This window comes from Herpailurus yagouaroundi, unplaced genomic scaffold (assembly GCF_014898765.1).
Source record: "Herpailurus yagouaroundi ecotype Mexico unplaced genomic scaffold, PumYag 67793, whole genome shotgun sequence".
In the NCBI taxonomy this organism is placed as follows: Eukaryota; Metazoa; Chordata; class Mammalia; order Carnivora; family Felidae; genus Herpailurus; species Herpailurus yagouaroundi.
Genome location: NW_024420586.1, coordinates 21,908,693 through 21,918,874, shown reverse-complemented (window position 1 = coordinate 21,918,874; position 10,182 = coordinate 21,908,693).

The following is a 10,182-nucleotide window of genomic DNA, read 5'->3' as shown; positions in this document are numbered from 1 at the left end:
TCCGGAATCTACCTGCTCTGTTCCTTCCTCGGCCTCAGCCACTTTCATTGGTGTTCGAGAATTATTTTGGAACACGCCTCTTTGGCATAAGGATCATTTTTGTCTCCCCCCACCCCCCACCCATACCAGGAAGGAAAGGTGAAGCTTAGACCACAAGAAACTCTGTGGGGAAAGGCACCTAACTTAAATCTGCACGACAAACTCACCCTTGTTAACTGTGTGTTTCCTGATAATCCTGCATGACTGGCCTCCCCAGCTCACATCTGGCTTTTGGCTTTTGCTGAAGGTGGTATTTAAAGCTCTTTTTCTGCTTCCTAGCACCGCCCCCCCCCCCACCTTACAAACACCTTATAGAATGGATAACGAATGTTCTCGTAAAGGTCGTAAAGGTCGAGGATTTAATGATTTCTTTGGAGTCTTCCAGCACAATAGATGTCATCTAAGGAGTGACTGGGTGGGGACCTTTTTGCAAAGACCTCTCATCAAGACCTCTGGTTCCAGGGCATAAGGGACTTATGGGGGACACCTGAACACTCTTCTTTGTTTCTGCATTACTGAGAAGACACGCAGGCCAGACCACCATACTCAATAAAAATGTCAGGCCCCCGGCGAAGAGAGGGCTCCCTTCCTGTCTCTTCCCTTTCCCCTCCCCTCCCCTGCCCTCCCCTCCTTTCCTCTCCTGTCCTCTCCTCTTCCAGACACGCTCTGGTTGTATCTATGCTCCCTCTGTCCGTTTTCAATAAACTCTGCTCTCGCCTCCTCTCAGTTTGGGTTTGCTTCCCATCCGTCACGAAGCCAAGGACCCTCTGGATCCAGTCAGCCTGCATCATTTTATTATGGGGGGAGGGTGGGTCTCACTCAAGAACCAAGAAGGCTAGAGAAAAATTATTCCTCCCCCCATACAGTTTTGGCGATCCAGGTGGGTCCTGCTGAGATACCCTACCTGCTCCAGAGCCTGAAGAACTCTGGAAAACCAGCAGAAGCCAGTGAAGGTTAAGAGTTCTTACCAAAGTCAGGTCTCTGTCTGTAGTATCCAATCTGGAGCGAAAGGGAAACATTTCACATTGTCCTTCCCTTTCCAAATTCAGATTCATAAGAGAGAAACGTTTCTAAGACTCAGTTCTTAGTTCTTTAGACTGTGACCCTGATTAAAGTTTGGTTTGGAGGTACCCATTGGTTACGGATCCTTTCCCTCCCAATGATAGTTATCGCTTTCCTGTTTAGCTCGTCCTCTGTTCTGAGAACTTAGCGTGACTTTCTACTGCCAGCTCTCAGGGGAGTTATCCGAGTATTTCTTTCGGAGGGTAGCATCTTCTGCACCCTTTTTGGGGACCCCTCTTGCATCCATGGGTAAACCATAAAAGGCTTATTGGTTTTGATTTTGGGACCTTTGATAGGTATGACTTAGGTTTAAAAGCAAAAGGGGGGTGGGCGAGGGGGAAGGCTGTTTAATGCCACCAGAGATATCTACTGTTTGTCCCAGCTGAAATCTGATAAAATATTTGAAAGCATTTTTTATTTTTTTTAAGTAGTTCTGGTCAGGGGCGCCCGGGTGACTGAGTTGGTTGAACATCTATCTACCTCTTGATTTCAACTCGGGTCATGATCCCAGGGTCGTGGGATCGAGCCCCAAATCGGGCTCCGAAGCTGAGCATGGAACCTGCTTGAGATTCTCTTTCTCTCTTTCTCTCTCTAACAAAATAAATTTGTTTTTTATAAAGTAGTTTTGGTCAGAAGTTGGCTGTATTGGAAGCTGATATTCAGGGTTTGATATGAGTTTCTTTTTAGGCCTTCTCCCCTGAGATAGTAATCTTTTGATTCCCATCTTGGTTGGAAATCTTCTCTCCTTGATGTAAAGGAGCAAATTGAAGATAATGTATTTGGATCAGCCCCTTCATAACATTCAGGTTGCAAGCCAATTCCTTGAGGAATTAAAAACAATGTCCTTGTCTTACAAATGGAGTCTTTACAAGAACAAGAGGGCAGCTCTAGAAGCAATTCAAAGCTGTCTATCCGTTTTGCCAATCCCCAAGCCTCCCCTATTCATTTCAGAAGGCCTGTGGATATTGTAAAAAAAGAATCTGAACTTAGAAACAAAAGTCCTTTGAGGGGAAACTTGGGTCCTTTCTCTGTGCCTTGGAGATATAAAGGTTTACCTGGTCTTTTGTAGGAACCCAGAGTCACTTCTCTGAAATGCAAATTTCAGGGCGGTAATTCTTAACAGAAGGACAAAAAAAAAAAAGTCTACTCAGAAAGTAGGGAATGAAAACCCTTCAAAGTCTTCTTTTACTAATAATTATTAGTAAAAAACTTTAGCCACCTCAGGTAGCGTTCATTTATTCCATCTGTCAGAAACCCAATTTGGATCCAACTGTCCTTTTATAAATGAGTGACTGCTGTGTTATCATACCTGTCTCATGCCTAATATTTTTATTTATTTGTTTTTAATTTTTTTACCATTTCTTTTTTTTTTTTTTTTGAGAGACAGAGCACGAGTGTGTGTGTGTGGGGGGGGGGGCGCGCGGCGCAGAGAGAGGGGGAGACACAGAATCCAAAACAGGCTCCAGGCTCCGAGATGTCAGCACAGAGCCCGACGTGGGGCTCAAACCCGCGAACCGTGAGATCATGACCCGAGCCATAGTCGGACGCTCAACCGACTGAGCCACCCAGGAGCCCCTCACGGCTAACGTTTTTAAATGAAAGCTATAAGATCTCTGTTTGCAACCATCTGTATGTTATAGACATGTGATTTTTCTACCTCTGGATGTCACTGCCGAAGTCAATTTGTAAAGAGCTCTATTAAATTGGCTTAAAGAAAAAGAACCACTTATATAAATTAAATACTCCTAAAACTCTCAAAAATATAGAAACTAACCCAAATGTTTTTTTCAAGTTCGCGTGATCAGGGATAATCGTCAGCAAATAAAAGCTAGTTTAAGGTTGTTGGTTTAATTAAAAGAGGCATGCCTTCAGAGCTATCAGCATTTAATATAACGCAGCCATACAATTTTTATTGGAGCCTGCTCCGGATTCTGTCTCCCTTTCTCTCTGCCCCTCCCCTGCTCACACTCTGTCTCTATCTCTCTCAAAAATAAATAAACATCAAGAATTTTTTTAAAAAAAATAGCTTCCAAATCTTTTAGGTAATTTGAAACCTTAAAGTTGTATTAAGTTAAGTTAAATGATGAATCTTGGGGCACCTGGGTGGCTCAGTCGGTTGAGCAGCCAACTTCAGCTTAGGTCATGATCTCATGGTGTGTGAGTTCAAGCCCTGCATCGGGCTCTGTGCTGTCTGTGCAGAGCCTGCTTTAGATCCTCTGTCCTTCTCTCTCTGCCCCTCCTGCACTCATGCTTTCTTTCTTAAAAATGAATAAACGTTAAAAAAAAAAAAAAAGCTCTTAAAGAAACCTACTAGAAATATAAGAGAAACAACTGTGTATATAAGGAAAGTAGATGTGTTTTTGGTAAGAAAAGGTAATAGGAATGGGGATACATTTTTGTTCAGAGAAAAGAAAGTAATTTTGTCCTAAAGTAGAATGACTATTTCAGAATGAGAAAGAAGAGAATAAAGGACAAACTAAATAGATATAGAAATTTGGGAATTGACAGAGAGAATCTTGTGAAGTCAAGTTTTCTTGGACTATTGGTCTGCTCTTGGTAAGAGATTGCTAAGGGTTTTTCTTTACCTTTTAGGTAACCTGCCTAGAACGCAAAATAATTTGCTGTACTTCATGATGCCTTTATCTTTGGGTCTTTGATTACTTAAGAAAACTGAGTCTTCTTAATACTCAACGAACTAAGTTTTTTTTCAAAACTATGTAACCTTCTATTTTGCCTTTGAAATTTTTTATTGTCACTTTGGCTCAGTAGATAACTAAGCATTGTTTCATAATGATCTGTGATCCTTTTTAGTCAAATGACCTAGCCTTTTGATGTTTTTGACAAATTTCCCCAAATCAAATTCTAAGTGAAGTGTTTTGACCTTGACTTTGGGATTTTCCAGAGGGTTCCTGGGATACGGCAAAAGAATTTGTGCTCCTGCTTTATAAAAAGGGAGATATTAAACTAATTATGCTTATTTGTTATGCTAAGTTACATAAAAAGCATTATGATGTTCTTAATGTAGTTGTTTCTAGAAATTGTATGAAGTTCCTAAAAATCTAGTGAGTCCCTCTATCATGTCATGTTGCATTTCTAGGTATTTTTTTTTAAGTTTTTTAATTTATTTTGAAAGAGAGAGAGAGAAATGCAGAGAGAGAATCCCAAGCAGGCTCTGCACTGTCAGCAGAGAGCCCGAATGTGGGGCTCGAACTCACAAACCATGAGCCGAAATCAAGAGGTGGATGCTTAACTGACTGAGCCACCCAGGCGCCCCACAATTGTAGCTAGTATCTTAAAATGTTGTATGTTAGAGAAAAGACCAAACTTTCTTGTCAGTTGCATGATAATGAACTCTCATTAGATCTTTCACCATAGCCACTTTCAAGGCTTTTGTTATTTACAGATAGTTACTGTTTTTACTCTGATGCTTCTGTAAAAGTGCTTCATCTTCAAAGAGATTCCTTGGAAAGAACTCTGCCAAGTACAGGTTTCTGATGACTTTCAGATCACACTGTTGACCTAGGTGAGAACTCACAGAACTCTGATGGAAACACTGATGGATTCATAAAATTGCTGAGATCAACAGGAATCAATTGTACGGAGCTGAGTGAACAGATGGGGATGATTATAATTTTTATGACTTTTTGTTTGTACCACTGCTCATTATTTGAGGTTTTGTTTGTCCAGATTTGAGGAAACCTCTCTTAAGCTACCTATAACTTGCAGCAACTTGGTAAGTTATGACTTTGTAAACAGAACTGACATATTTATCTTTTTCTCCCTGCCTCACTCCTCCCGAATTATGAAATTCTTATCGAGTATTCTTAGTTTCATGACAATATACTCCTTTGCATAAGTTCAATAAGAACATGTTCTCCTTGTAACAGGACACAATCGGAAACACGGGTGACATTACCACGACTGTGACTTGAATGCTGTATTTGAGAATGCTGTGCAGAGACTCAGATATGAGCAGACAGCTTTAAGGCACTAACGCTTTTTTCCAAAGATTTTCTTTTTACGTGATCTCCACACCCAACGTGGGACTCAAACTCACGACGCCAAGATCAAGAGTCTCAGGCTCTCCTGACTGAGCCAGCCAGGCACACCCCTAAGGTTGATTTTAGACAGCCAATAAACTTTTTTGGAAAAACAGCCTGGGGGCACCTGGGTGGCTCAGTCGGTTGAGCGTCTGTCTTTGGGTCAAGTCACGATCTCGCCTGAGCCACCCAGGCACCCCGAAATGCTGCTTAATAGTACTTAATAGTACTTAATAGTACCTCCTGAAACAACTCTTTGACTTATCGTCAGGACTAGGAGACTGGATCACTGAGATACGGAATGATGTATGAACTCAGCTTCTGGACTGTGAGACTTCATTGGAGAAGTTTCAAAGACGGGAACGAAGAGGAGGAGAATAGGCTCCCCCAAAATATCCCACTTGGCACACAGATTCTTTTGAGCTGATTATTTTTGAGGGGGTGTACACACAGGAGAATCTCTGAAAACAGAGTGGATTTTACCCTTTTTTTTTCCTTTTAAGTTTACTGATTTATTTTGAGAGAGGCAGAGAGAGCGGTGGAGGGGGAGAGAGAGAGAGAGAGAGAGAGAGAGAGAGAGAATCCCAAGTGGGGTCCGCATTGTCAGCACAGAGCCTGATGCGGGGCTTGAACTCATGAACCGCGAGATCATGACCTGAGCCGAAATTGGAGTCGAAAGCCTAATCGACTGAGCCACCCAGGTGCCCCAGGATTTTACCCTTTCTTAAGGGAAATTCACATGTATAAAGGAAATCTCCATTCGTAAGGGGTGTCTCCCTCTCTGTACCGGGAAGAAAAGGATGACTAAATCACAACAAGCTCAATGGAAAAGGCAGGGACTTAAATCTGCGTAACAACCTTACCCTTGTTTACTGGGGTTTTCCGGGTAACCTCCTTTACTGGACGGCCCCACTCCCTAGCATCTTTATTTTGTTTATTTGGTATTTAAGGCGATGGTTTGGGCCATTTGGGGTAGTACTCCTGTTTTCCTGGGACTCTCCCATGTATACATGAGGTGTCCATCTTATTAAACTTCTGTTTGTTTTTCTCCTGCTCATCTGTCTTTTATTACAGGGAGTCTCAGCCAGGAACTTAGAAGGACAGACAGAAAATGATTTTTGCTACCCTACGGTTTCATATGTATTCTTCCAGTGTCTCTGTATACAGGTACAAGCCACAAGCAAATGTACGTATGTACGTAGCCGAAGGTTGTCACACACGAGGCAGCATTCTGAGCAGGGGCTAGAACAGAAGCTGCTACACCAAGGTTCAAGGCAGCATCGCAAAAGGTGGAAACAACCCAGGTATCCAATGAAATATCATTTAGCCGCACAGAGATATGGAGCTCTGAGGGGCGCCTGGGTGGTAAAGTCGCTTCAGTGTCAGACTCTTGATTTTGGCTCCCGTCATGCTCTCACGGTTGTGAGATCGAGCCCCGCGTCAGGCTCTGTCAGGAGTAGGGGGAGGAGCAGAGAGACAGGGAGACACAGAATTGGAAGCAAGCTCCGGGCTCTGAGCTGTCAGCACAGAGCCCAACTCGGGGCTCGAACCCATGAACTGTGAGATCATGACCTGAGCCGAAGTCAGACACTTAACTGACTGAGTCACCCAGGAGCCCCTGACTGTGCTTATTTTTTATGTGTAAGTTTTCATCTTTATGGAGTCAAATTTATGAATCTTCTGAGTCATTCACAAAAGGCTGCAAAGTTAAAAATGAACTTCCCCATGATTTCTCCAGTTGTTTTTTATTATTTCAATGTCTACATCTAGATATTTGAGCCATTTGGAGTTCATCCAGTACATGCTGTAAGGTATGTATCCAGCTGTATCTTTTTCCACATGTCAGATACCAGCCTCGGTTGCTTCAGCAATAGTGTTTTTTTTTGTTGTTTTTTTTAAGTAGGCTCTATACCCAGCGTGGAGCCCAACGCAGGGCGTGAACCCACGACCCTGACATCAACAACCTGAGCTGAGATCAAGACTTGGTCGCTTAACCGACTGAGCTACCCAGGCCCCCGCAACAACAGTTTTTTAAATAAAGGTCAATCTGGTATGTATTGTTTTTATTTCTGGACTTCCTATTCTGGTCCCTTTGTCTGTTCATACACCAGTCTCACAACTGTTTTCATTGGTACCTTTTTAAAAAATTATATTTGCCTATGTGATCAGGCTCGTCCTGTCTCACTGCTCTTCCTTTTTAGAGTTTTCCTGGCTATCTTTGCGTATTTTTTCCGCCCAGTACCACTGCCTTATAAACTAGTTCAGCCTAACAGGGATAAACGCCTATGCATTTTTAGCAGAAATTGAATAAATCACTTGCAATAAAGGCATAAATACAATTTGGCATGCAATGTTTTTCTTCACTGAAGCACTTTCCTGTTATTACAGTCTTTTTAAACATAACATTCCTTAATTTCCATAACTATTCATTGACTGTTGGACGCTTTCCATTTTCCTCCATTGTTTCTATTCCTTTTTCACTATGCAAACAAAACAAAACAAAGCGACAGCCATGTAATGAATATCTTTAAGCATACGCGCTCTTTATGCAGTCCTTGGCACTGATTTTTGGATGATTAAGCGGGATTATTGAGGCAAAGGACATGAGCATCTTTAAGACTGAACACACGTTGCTAAAATTTGTACCTGTTCACCCTCTGACACGCTTGTGTGTGCAACATCCACTTCAGCATCCTTCGCTCATGAGCAACTGGTTATCAGGCCTCTGAAACGTCATGCGAGAGCATTTTAAGTCCCGCAAATGTGGGGTGAGTGGGTTCCATTGTGTTGGGATCGAGGCAAAACGATACCACTTACAGAATAAATTTTGCACAAGTTGTCTCCCTCTTGGAATGCTGATCGAATCTTCGGAGGATTAGATTTATTTGCATCATGGCCCAGGCGTCTTCTGGGTGTTAAGGACTACAAGTGTCCGACCCACCCTGCAGAAAACACTTCTGGAGAATTCAAATGATGGACATCTATAGGGTTGGATAAAGGGTGAGGGTGATACCGATCAAGGCCTAGGGGCTTAAAACAAACAGTAATAGCCTTGAAGTCAAATTAGCAGAAAGGTTAGGAGACAACCATAGTTGGCACTTGAACAACGTGTGGGTTAGGGCCACCGACCACCCCCCCCCCCAGCACACAGTCGAAAATCTGTGTATAACTTGACTCCCCCCAAATTTAACTACTGATAGCCTACTGTTGACCAGAAGCCTTACTGATAACATACACAGTTGATTAACACAGATGTTATATGCTGTGCGTACCACATAATGTATTTTTTTTAATGTTTATTTTTGAGAGAGAGAGAGAGAAAGAGAGAGCACGAGCAGGGGAGGGGCGGGGGGTGGGGGACAGAGGATCCGAAGCAGGCTCTGCGCTGACAGCAGACAGCCCGACGCGGGGCTCAAACTCAGGAACCGTGAGATCATGACCTGAGCCCAACTTGGATGCTTAACCGACTGAGCCACCCAGGCGCCCCTGGGCTGTATTCTTACCATTAAGCAAGCTGGAGAAAAGAAAATATTAGTAAGAAAAACACAAGGAAGAGAAAATACATTCCCACTACTGTACTGTATGTATCAGAAGAAATATCCGTGTGTAAGTGGACCCACACCGTTCAAACCTGTGTGGTTCAAGGGTCACTTGTAATGGGTTAGCCTTGCCGTTGAACAGGAAGAAGAGCTGAGAAAGCTCCGGGAGAGAGAGCTGCAAAGCTCTTCAATTGAGTTGCACACGGGAAGGCTGCTTCACCGACCAATACCGCTTGGACTTCAAGGTTAAATTTCAAAGCTAGGGGCTGAAGTGCTGGCTTCTGAGTCCTCTCCACTTGGGTCTCGATTTCAAGGCCAAACCAGTCTGAATGGGACTTCTGCCACTCGAACTTCTGGTAAGTTCTTTGGGATCCCAAAACCCACGGAGTGGGTAGTGGCTGAGGAACGGTATTAGTCTGCCCAGCCTGCCATAAGAAAATGCCAGAGACCGGGTGACGTACACGATGGACATTTATTTTCTCACGGTTCTAGAGGCTGGAAGTCCAAGATCAAGGTGGTGTCAGCCGTGGCTTCTGGTGAAAGCTCTTTTCCTGACTTGGGAGATGAGTGTCTTTCCCTTCTTATACGGACACCAGTCCTATCGAATGAGGGCCCTGCCCTCAGGATCTCATTTAACCTAGTTGCATCCTTAAAAGCCCGATCTCCAAATAGAGTCACATTGGGGGTTAGGATTTCAACATATGAATTTGAGGACCCAATTCAGTCCCCAACAGGAACGTTAGGAAGGTACCTTGTAGCGCTAAAAGTCTCGCTAATATGGATAGTTTGGGTAGGAATGTGGAGAAAACCAGAATTGTCTATGGGCTATTACGTATACCGTTGGGAGTCGGAAGAAAGTTTAGAGACCTAATACTTACTCTGTAGTTAAGGAAAGACCAAAAAGCGTAGAAGACATGTCTAAGTTAAATTTGGGATTTAATTCGTTATCCTCCCAGTAGATGGTTGATTATATAATGTCAGGCTTGGTGCCCTTTGTATTTCTTTGCTTACACTGATTACAATTTGTGTGCAGCTGTTTTATCTTCTTGTTGTTAAGTCCACGAAGACCAAAATCTTACCCATCTTGTTGATTGAACTATCACTGACAATGCCTAGCACATCACCTAGCCCTTTGTAAGTCCCGAATAAATATTTACTGAATGATAAATGACCGATTAATAAAAGCTAACCTTTAATGAACATTCAACGTAGGGGGTACCTGGGTCGCTCAGTCGGTCAAACGTCCGCCTCTTGATTTTGGCGCAGGTCATGATCTCGCGGTTTGTGGGTTCGAGCCCCGCTTTGGGCTCTGTGCTGACAGTTCGGAGCCTGGAGCCTGCCTCGGATTCTGTGTCTCCCTCTCTCTCTGCTCCTTCCCCGCTCCCACTCTGTCTCTCTGTCTCTCTCAAAAATAAATAATCATTAAAAAAAATTCTCTCTCTCCCTCTATCTGCCCCTCCTCCACTCACTCTCTTTCTCTTTCTCTTTCTCTCTCTCTCTCA